General features: G+C 37.0%; 1 long non-coding RNA gene across 1 annotated transcript; it reads right to left on the bottom strand.

Annotated features, from left to right (window-relative positions):
- Positions 1–5,755: 5,755 nt before the first annotated feature.
- LOC137398592 (uncharacterized) lies at positions 5,756–9,973 on the bottom strand. The gene is made up of 2 exons (XR_010978972.1): positions 9,839–9,973; positions 5,756–7,949 (listed from the first exon to the last, which is right to left on the bottom strand). It is a non-coding gene; the product is annotated as an uncharacterized lncRNA (long non-coding RNA).
- Between the last annotated feature and the right edge of the window lie 611 nt (positions 9,974–10,584).

Raw genomic sequence — 10,584 nt, 5'->3', positions numbered from 1 at the left:
CCGATTTTGTGCTGACCCACAAGTTAAAGAAGACATGCACTTTGACCTTGACCCAAGGGTGAAGGAGCTTGCAGAAAATATCATCAACAAAATGCCAGCTGCTAATGATTATGGAATCAGGGTACCACTACGGAGGGTTACTAGCTGTTAGAAGACATTAATTTGGCACTGGAGTTGATCTCGACTGAATCGATAAGTGAGACTAATGCCTTAATCTACAGTACAGCAATCGTCGTCTTGGAGGAGAAGGGTATTAAGCCACTGTCAACAAGGCTTCAACCCATTCCATCTTGGCAGCTGAGGCTACAAAATGAGATCAATGACTTGCGCAATAAAGTTAGTAGGCTCAGTGAGAGATCTAACCAAGTTTGGAGCATCCAACAAGGGAAGCCACAATAGAAGGTCTAGAATCTGCCAAACAGCAGCTAGTAGCACTCTCGGCACGACTGAAGCGGTACACCAAAGAACGGGATAACAAGAGAATACAAACTGTTCATCAATAATCCATCTAAAGTGTATTCTCAGTTCAAAGATGAACTGCAGAGGTCAATGTCAGATACTCTCCAATCCAGCACATCAAAGTTCTGGAAGGACATCTGGGGAAAAGAGACTACTCATAACACCACTGCAAATTGGCTGAAGTTGCTTAAAGAGAGCCACCAACACACTGTGGCTCAGCAAGGAATCACCATCAGCGAAGTGGACATCAAGTGCAGAGTGCAGAGTATGAAAAACTGGGCAGCACCTGGCCATGACATGATTCAAGCTTTCTGGTTGACAAAATTGACATCACTTTACACTAGAATGGCTAAGCAGTTGGAATGCCTAATAGAAAAAGGCAACCATCTGAAATGGCTGAACAAAGGACGAACTGTACTTCTGATAAAAGATCTAAAGCAGGGGCCGATTCCCACGAAATCTCAACCAATAACGTGCTTGCCCACCACCTGGAAACTGCTCTCAGGAATAGTTGCAGACAAACTGGAAGAGCACATGAGTCACTATATGACCAGTGCTCAGAAAGGATTTGGGCGCAAAACTCGAGGAGCCAAACATCAGTTACTGGTGGATCGGACGGTCTGTCAAGACATCAGGAGAAGGCATACCATTCTCGCCATGGCTTGGATCGACTACAAAAAGGCCTATGACTCAATTCCCCATAGTTGGACACTTGAGTGCCTCAGTATTTACAATGTTCACCCTGCTTTTGTGGCATTCATCAAGATGTCAATGACCAAATTGGAGACGGAACTGGAGGCTAATGGTAAAAAGCTAGCGAGTGTAAAAATTAAGCGAGGCATCTATCAAGGTGACTCCTTATCACCGCTGCTCTTCTGCAAATGCCTAAACCCTCTAAGCATTATGCTGGAGAAGACTCACTATGGGTACCAGTTTAAGAGCGGCACCAAGATAAACCACCTCTTCTACATGGATGACATCAAGCTGTACGCTAACAAAGAAAGATACATTGATTCGCTAATACACCTCACTCAGGTATACAGCAAGGACATGGGAATCACCTTTGATATTGAGATATGTGGAAGGCTAGTTCTTAAGGAAAACCATTCTATGCTCACAGATGGCCTAAGAATGCCAAATGGTACCATCAAAGATATAGAAGAAGGGTACAAGTACTTGGGGATTATGCAAAGCAACATCAACCACAAAGCCAAGGTACGTCACAAAGCCATTACCGAATACAAGAAACGCCTTCGGCAGGTCTTACGGAGCCGGCTCAATGCCAAGAACCAAATCATGGCAATAAATACTTGCGCAGTGCCAGTAATAAGATATCCAGCAGGCATAATAAAGTGGACTGAGGAAGCCATCAAAGAAACAGATATAGCAACTCGTAAACTGCTGACCATGCATGGAGCACTCCACCCAAAATCTGATACTACTAATTTGTATCTCGATAGGAAAGATGGCGGTAGGGGACTCAAAAGTGTACAGCAGACAGTGAAGGAGGAAGAACAAAGCATCAAAGCCTATGCAGCCTCCATGGCCACTTCAGATAAGTTGCTAGCTGCATTTCCATTGGCTGCTCTTACAATGGACCTTCGCCCTGATGATGAGGAAATTGACTGGCACACGAAACCTCTTCATGGTGCTTACCACCAACAAATATCTAAGGTTGGCGATCTTCACCAGACATATATGTGGCTGAACAAAGGAAACCTAACGGCCAATACAGAGTCGCTAATCATGGCAGCCCAGGAGCAAGTGCTCCCAACAAGGCAACTCCAAACGAAAATCTATCACACTAGAGACGATCCTAGATGCAGACTGTGCAAAGATGCACACGAGACCATCCAACACATCATCAGTGGATGCAAGCAGTTAGCAGGAAATGCATACACTGAGCGGCATGACCATGTTGCAGGTGTGGTGTATAGAAGTCTATGTGACGAGTATGGCCTGAATAAACTACAACACTGGTGGGAAACTCCTGGTAAGGTCAATGAAAATGACCGCACTAAGATCCTCTGGGACTTCTACATCCAAACTGACAAGCATGTCCTAGCAAACCATAGTGGTGGTGGACAAGGAGAACAAGAGAGCTACTATAATAAATATAGCAGTACCCAATGACTACCATATAGACGGCGCAGAAAAAGGAAAGGTAGAGAAATATCTCTCTCTTGGAGAAGAGATTGAAAAATTCTGGGATGTAAGAACAACTGTAATCCCAGTAGTCATTGGGGCACTGGGCGAAATAACACCGGCGCAAAAAATGTGGTTCGCCCAAATACCAACAGCAATCAACTCAGGCGAGTTGTGGAAAAGTGCCTTACTGGGAACAGCTAAGATCTTGAGGCAAGTGCTTAAACTCCCAGGTCTCTGGCAGGAGACCCGAATTAGAGCTGAAGCTACTACTACCCATACGGGTTAACCGGTGTGAGGAAACAATCTTACATATATATCTATATACAGTCAAACATGGATAACTCGTCCACGGATAGCTTGAACACATGGTTAATTCGAACGGTTTCTTTGGTCCGTTCCCACGTAATGATAAATTGCTATAGATAACTGGAACTCAACACTGTTAATTCGAACTGTTTTTTTGCCCAACGGCTACCGAAACAGTTGTTATCGCTTTAGAAAATCACTTTATTCAAAGCCATAGACGTAAACCTCATCTTTTCGTAATTCATAAGCGTTGTTATTACCACCATCGGCAAAATAATTTTGTCAATGACTTTTCTAAAGGTTTGGTCAAATTTGATTTATACTGCTATACGATTAATAGCACGGGCTTGCCGGGTCACGCGCGCAAGGATTTTTGCCACACACATACAAAACAAAAACATCATGTTGTTTGGTATGTGCGTGGCGAAAATCCTTGAGTGCGCGACCCGGCTAGCCCGTGACGAATAGTTTTCCGATGTTGATTCCGTGTTGAATCAACGTCGGAATGTTGAATGTTTAAAACGTCTTAAAAATTGTTTTAATTAAACGTATACGTTGTCTTAGCTAAAAAAACTATTCATCGTTTGACTAAACACAGAATACGTGTGTACATTCAATAAGTATCCATTCAAAAAGCGTGAGTGATATACAATGTACCGTTAAACCTCAGAATACTTTTAATTGAACTGCCTCGGAGTGTTGCTCTTAACGAATCCCAGGTAAAGTAAGGGATTTTTCTTTGGTAACTTTTTCTTGAAGTTGCATAAACTTCAAGAAAAATCGACAAAAAAAACTCTCAAAAGAAAAAGATGTCTTTTCTTTTGAGCATTTCAACAATGATCAAGTTTTGCCAATGTCAATCTAAAAAAACATCCTGGCAATAACATCACCTCAAACAACAAACCAATTTCAAGTGATAGAAAAATCTTTATACTTTTTGATATAAACGTTTTAAACTTTACATTAGAAGCATTTAATTTGAAACAAGCCATTTGTGCTTTTGATTTATATTATAGTTTGCATATGTACATGTATCTACTAATAAATAAGTAAATACATGGACTTGTGACAGTGCTCTGATAACTTGAACGCTCTGGTAATTCGAACACTTTTGCTCAGTCCCGTGAAGTTCGAGTTATCCATGTTTGACTGTATATATATATATATATATATATAAAAAAAAAAAAAAAAAAATTGTTTCCTCACCCCGGATACCCCGTATGGGTGGTAAATTCTGCTCTAACTCGGGTCTCCTACCAGAGACCTGGGAGTTTGAGCACTCGTCTCAAGATCTTAGCTGTTCCCAATAGCGCACTTTTCTGCAACTCACCTGAGTTGATTGTTGTTGGTATTTGGGCAAGCCACATTTTATGCGCCGGTGTTATTGCGCCCAGTGCCCCAATCACTACTGGGATTACGGTTGTTCTTACATTCCAGCATTTTTCAATTTCTTCTCCAAGAGGGAGATATTTTTCTACCTTTTCTTTTTCTTTGCTGGCTATATTGTAGTCATTGGGTACTGCTATATCTATTATAGTAGCCCTCTTGTTCTCCTTGTCTACCACCACTATATCTGGTTGGTTTGCTAGGACATATATATATATATATATATATATATATATATATATACATATATATGTATATATATATATATATATATATATATATATATACATATATATATATATATATATATATATATATATAGTCAAATTAGATTGAATAGGAGGCCACTTTGAAAAATATATCCACGATATAGGGCTTTCGGATAATAGGAGGCTTCTGATAGGAGGCTTCGCTAGAAACATGCTTAAACAACTCTACTCGTCATGCTGATCGCATACGTATCTATTTTGCATTTTGCATAAATTTTGTCGGAGAGTTCAACATTTTGGAAAATTTTGCAGGTTAGGAGGCTCTGTAGTTTGAAATGGAGGACCTCCCATTAGCGTAAAATTTGAAAATCTTTATACAAAATTCTGAGTTGTCTTCTCTTTTGCAAGAGAAGTTATCTTCTCATTAAATTCAGGGCCTCCTATTATGTTTTTATATCTTGAATTAGATAGTCCTAGTTCCAAGCTCTACTTCTTCTTTTTATATAAATTTAGCTAACTATGATATTTAGTTTGGTTCTTTTTACTTGTAATGAACCTTTATTGCATCATTTAATTTTCTATCAATTGGTTAAAAAGGCAAACTAATCCCTGAAACCCCATTTCAGGGATTTTGCCAACAGAACCTAAGAAAACCGATTTGCAGGCACATCTGTGTGTGCTTTGATCTAAAGTTTATCATACGTATTATTCATAAAATTGAAAACTTATGCTTTTCCTTAATACCTTGTTAGTGGGCATGCAATGCAAAAACAAGCACTTTGTCCATTTAAAAAAAGTTGTAATAAGTTGCAATAAACGCTAGGATGGTATTGACATCAAGTAATTGGTATTGAAATCATCCTAGTTGTCAAATAGAAAACTTTTAAAATGTATATTAATTAAAACAGTGCATATATTCATGCTGCCAAATATGCCTGGTAGAGTCAGAGACACCAAATTTTTAAAACATAAATGTCAAACATGGGAGATTTGCATACCTGTGGCCACATTTATTACTTATAAAATTTGATTTAGTCAATTCATTGCTACTGAGGCAAAACTGGGAAATATAGCATATGTGGGGCTTTTTGGATTATAAAAGGTTTCAGATAAGAGCTTTCGATGAAACCATGCAGTAACATTGAACACACTGTGCAGATTGCATGCATGTATATCTAACTCGCATTTATCAACATTGGTCAGCATATTTCTTTAAAAAAGCCCAAACTTACTCAAAAGGAAAAAAATTGACTCTTTAAGCAACCCCATCAAGGAGTTGAGTTTATAGAAAAGGAAAGCTCAATATAAGTACGTCAAACAAATTGCTCAAGTGAGTGCAACGGTGACAAATAAAACATTCTTAAAACACAATGAGTTTGTATAAATCTAAAAGTCTTTAGTGCAAATGGAGCAACCTATCAAAAGCAGGCCAAACAGCTGTTACATTACCAAAAGATTAAAAATCAAAGCATTCACAAGAATACCATAAAACATTTATCAACAAAAGTGGACTATTTTATTTCTGTCAAATAAAGCTGTAGAGCTTCAAAACACTGAGCTCTATAATTGTCTTGCAAATTGTGCGACCATCTCCTAGCACCTCAAAGTATAATGTGTGAAGTTGTGGTAGCTGTAACTAATGGCTCTGCACAACGTTTAAAATATGATTTTAGCTAGAGATCTTAGAAGCGATTCGCAAGAGAACTTTGTTGATTGTAGACACACCCAGCTACAGAAAGAACTTTAAGGTTGGATGTCATTTCAGTCACTGGATGCCTTTTTGGAAATTGAACATCAACTTGTCGTTTGAAGGTTAGGCAATCTAGACACTTTTCCTCCACTGGTAAATATGCTGCTCTACCTGCAAAGAAACCAGTTATTAACCTGTTAGTATAGTTAAAAATTAGGAGAATGTTGAACACTACTCATTTTACAGACTTTCCCAAGATATCAAACCAGCTTTAAAACAATACTGACTAAAAAGTGTGCTCCATCATGTTGTTTTAGAACGCTTAGGAGATTGGCCAGAAACTTGAAGAGTAGGCTTTTGCAGCTAGCTATATTGGTGGCTGTACTAAATGTAAGTCACACAGAAGATGCTTTCCTACTGAAACTCTGCATAATTATGTTTGCCCTAAAGAGATTGCAGTTCTCACTATGTTGATGTTATGCCTAAAAAAAATTAACCTAGTAAGCCTTAAAAAATTCTTGTTTCGATGTTGTTAACACAAGTTAACTCAATAAAAGTAAAAAACAACAAACATTATCATTAATGCTTTCTTTTAAGCTAAAGCTTTTTTGTCAAACTATTAGGTAAGAATGGTATCTTTTAAATATAAAATGTAATGAATAGTTGGGTTAAGAAAAGCTTTATTTTACAAACTAATAATTACAGCGTTACCATTCCTCTTATTTTTAAGCAAAATGCACCAAAATCTACAAAATTTTACACATTCAGCCTGTACTGTGATGAGAATCGTGTCTGTCCATATAAAGCCACCGTTGGATAATGAAAAAATATTGCATCCCGCTGGATTTGAACTTGCAACATTTACCTTGCTAGATTGACACTACAAAAACTATGCTAATTAACCTTGTAATAATTTGCAATATTTGAATGCATATTTATTGCAACTGATAATCTTTTACAGCACTCTACACTGCCAGGGTATTTGTTGGTACAAGCCAAGTTGATTCAAAATCTTGAGCTGAGTAAAATTCCTAACTGTCTACGCGGTCAATTTTTTCCATGCACAGATTGACTATGAATTGTATAAAAGTCCCTTTTCATTCAGTTGGCCTTTAACACTGTAAGGTTGGTGTGTATGAATATGCCTTTCACTGCAATGCATACATGTACAAATTAAGCATAGGGTTACTGCCAGGTTACTCTGCAAAGCAGAGTTGTTCTCTCGTGCACTCAAAACAAATCCTAAATATTTAGGATTATACATTAATCATTAATTATATAGACATTATTGAAATTCTTTAAATAGTTTAGAAGTTTCTATTAAAACAGATTTTCAGCTTTTGTTTACACCATTTAGTCTCTGCTTATATGATAAAGCTACTCCTTGCCATTAGCATGTCTGTGCAAATGCACTCGTTTATAACAGTTCATCTTCGTAGACTATTTGAGATGACCAAAATAAATTCTAGGTCAGCTAAAAATTTAACTCTGATGCTCATATCAACTGATTTGACAATTAAAAAACATTCAGTTTTGAAGGTAGTAAACATGAATTTGGAGATCAAACAGAAGGTGAGGTGAATAAAAGCCACAAAAGACAGGCTGATACTTGTTGCGGCTAGCTAACAAAGTAAAATCAGTGTCTGTATGACTTATCATTTATCCATCGTCGGGAAGAGCTTAGGAGCAAGATAGATTTTGATGAGACTAGATATCATGACATTCAGCTTGGTATACAGACGGTCTCCAACCTACAAACGAGTTACGTTCCGAACAATTGTTTGTACAGTGAATTTGGTCGTAAGTTGCTTCAGTGCTATATTTTGTATTATACCTTAAGCTTAAGGCCTACATGTATATAAGTATATTGAAGGTTTATATTAGTATGTTTAAGGCTTGTATAAGTAACCTGTAAATTGGTTTGTACTGAAAAAACTTTTTAATAAAATGGAGAGAATACTGTGGTGGACGCCGGGCCATGACACAGCATTTCTTATTGATCGTATGTGTTGTCCTTTTTTATTATATCGTTGTTTTAATCGTTATGCTAGAACTTATCTTTGTTGTCCTTTTTTATGTGTCGTCCTTTTATTATACCGTTGTTTCACTCGTTATGCTATTGTTATATCTGATATCATGTTATAACACTATCATTTATCGTCACTTTTATTGTTGTCATACCAACTCGCTAGCGATCCTATTTATTCACCTTGTTAGCCGGTGTGCTCACCGTTTGCCGTTAGGACGGAACAGTTGATATTACTGAATATAACGGAGCGCTCTTATTTATTTGAGCAGAGCAGATAGATGTACGCTCCTCGAATAGTGAAATTTCCTTCGCTAATAAAAAAGCTGAATGAAACTACACACACTCTCTTCTTTTTATTTATTAGTCTAGATCGTGCCAAGTAAAGGTCGGCAAACTCCTTTACAATACATACAGGAAAAATAAAAAAGTTCTTTACGCACTGGAGATACGTTCACACACTAATGCCCTGCAACAAACTGGGCAGAGGAAGGTGGATGCTGGGTGATGCTTCTATGTAGCGCCTCTTTCTGCCGCTAATAAGTCGGTAATACCGTCGGTATTATCGATGAATATACGCGCAGACCTGTTCGTATGTACCGTTGTGTGTAACTCGAATGTTCGTAAGTAGGAAACCGTCTGTATTAACACTCCAAAGCTTTCACTGATAGATCCCCTTCAAATATTTCTGATTTCTTGCGAGGCGAATCATTTTACATATTTTTGACAAAAATGACAATCTCTAATGACAAACTAGTTTAACAATGTATTGGTATCTATAATAGCGAACCCTATGCATCTCATCATTGCTCAAGTTTGGCAAGAATGTAAGCGATATTTTTAAGGACAACTATGAAAATTTTGTTAAAAATTTTGGAAACTTTCACCAACTTGACACTTTACCCTATATGGCATTACTTATGTTGGTCAAACAAAAGCTTTACATAAATTATTTACATTGAGAGGAATTTGCGTTATAATAGGTATACATGTACATTATAGCAAAATTTGCTGTACAGCTATTCCAACCAGATAAAAATCTGACCTATGCCCATACTACAAAAAATTCATAATTTGAGTTAAAATACTTGGATTTAAGTTAGAATATGACCTAAAAGTCAATGAAAGGAACTTAAGTTTACTTTTCACATAGGAAACAAATACATTATGCTTATGAAACAATGCAAGTGTTTTGGCCTTAAAGTTTGGCTTATTAATGTATATACTTAAAAACATTACTTTTTATTTTGTGGGTTTTCACTGTCCACAAAAGACCCTGGTCCCCGTTAATCCCGAAAATTGAATGGTGACTGCAAAAAACAGCTATGACAGGCCGAACAGGATTTGGAACAAAAGGTACATTTCTCACAAACAGAGATTGTAAATGGTACAAAAATGCAAGTTAAGCAATACGAGTGTCATTCAGAGTTAAAAAAAGCTATAGCTTGTTGCATACTATTAGATACATCGCCCAAATACATATTATTGAAATTTTCGGACTAGCACAACATTTTTCATCTCAATATTTGTAAAATACATCTAAAAAAATATTGTTTTTCACCAAGGTTCATTCTATGTCACTCAATATTTTGGTGTTTTGACACTCTAATTTACCTTCACTAAGTTCCTTTGTCCGCTCTCCTCTGACCAGAAACCTCCCCAAATATGTAAGCTTTTGTAACCTTGAATCGCCAATTCTTTAGATAAATTTTCTAGCACCAGAGTGGGTGCAGAACATGTTATAGCAACACCCTGCAATTAGTAATAACAAAATAGAAATATCACATTTTTTGAATGGATGATTTTCCGATTTAAATTAAACTCTTTTCATAGCTAATCAATTGAAAGCTCATTGCTTGCTGCAAAAAAAGGAAAAAACTGAGCAAGCAGAAGTGCATCTGATATTTTAGCTTATGACTCTCAATCCCAGCTTTGATATTTGTCACCATTGTGATTTGTAGGCAATAGAAAAACGCGAGTTAAGCAATGTAAAAACTTATTCATATTCTATTAAAAAAAAGGACTTCAAATATTGAAGTGGTATTTCAAAAGCAATTACTCATTCGTAAAATTGATAGTCAGTAGTCTGACCCTGATCTGGACTTGGCTTTTAGATATTATTGCAAAGTAAAGTTTAGAGCTGGTCACCATAGGTTTTAACTGTGAGTTTCAGTTCCTATCCCAGACAATATGCTTACATATAGTCTGTACAAGTGCTATCATCAGTGGACAGGCAACCAGAATGCAAGAACATGACAACTATAAACATGCAATAATACTTAGTCAATACTAAGAATGATTATGAAGTTTAAGAATATTAATCAAAATTACGTACAGTGGCACTCGCATACCGTTGTTGC

Source organism: Watersipora subatra, chromosome 6, assembly GCF_963576615.1.
Source record: "Watersipora subatra chromosome 6, tzWatSuba1.1, whole genome shotgun sequence".
In the NCBI taxonomy this organism is placed as follows: Eukaryota; Metazoa; Bryozoa; class Gymnolaemata; order Cheilostomatida; family Watersiporidae; genus Watersipora; species Watersipora subatra.
The sequence above is the reverse complement of the archived record's forward strand: the minus strand, read 5'-3'. Positions and strand labels throughout refer to the sequence as shown.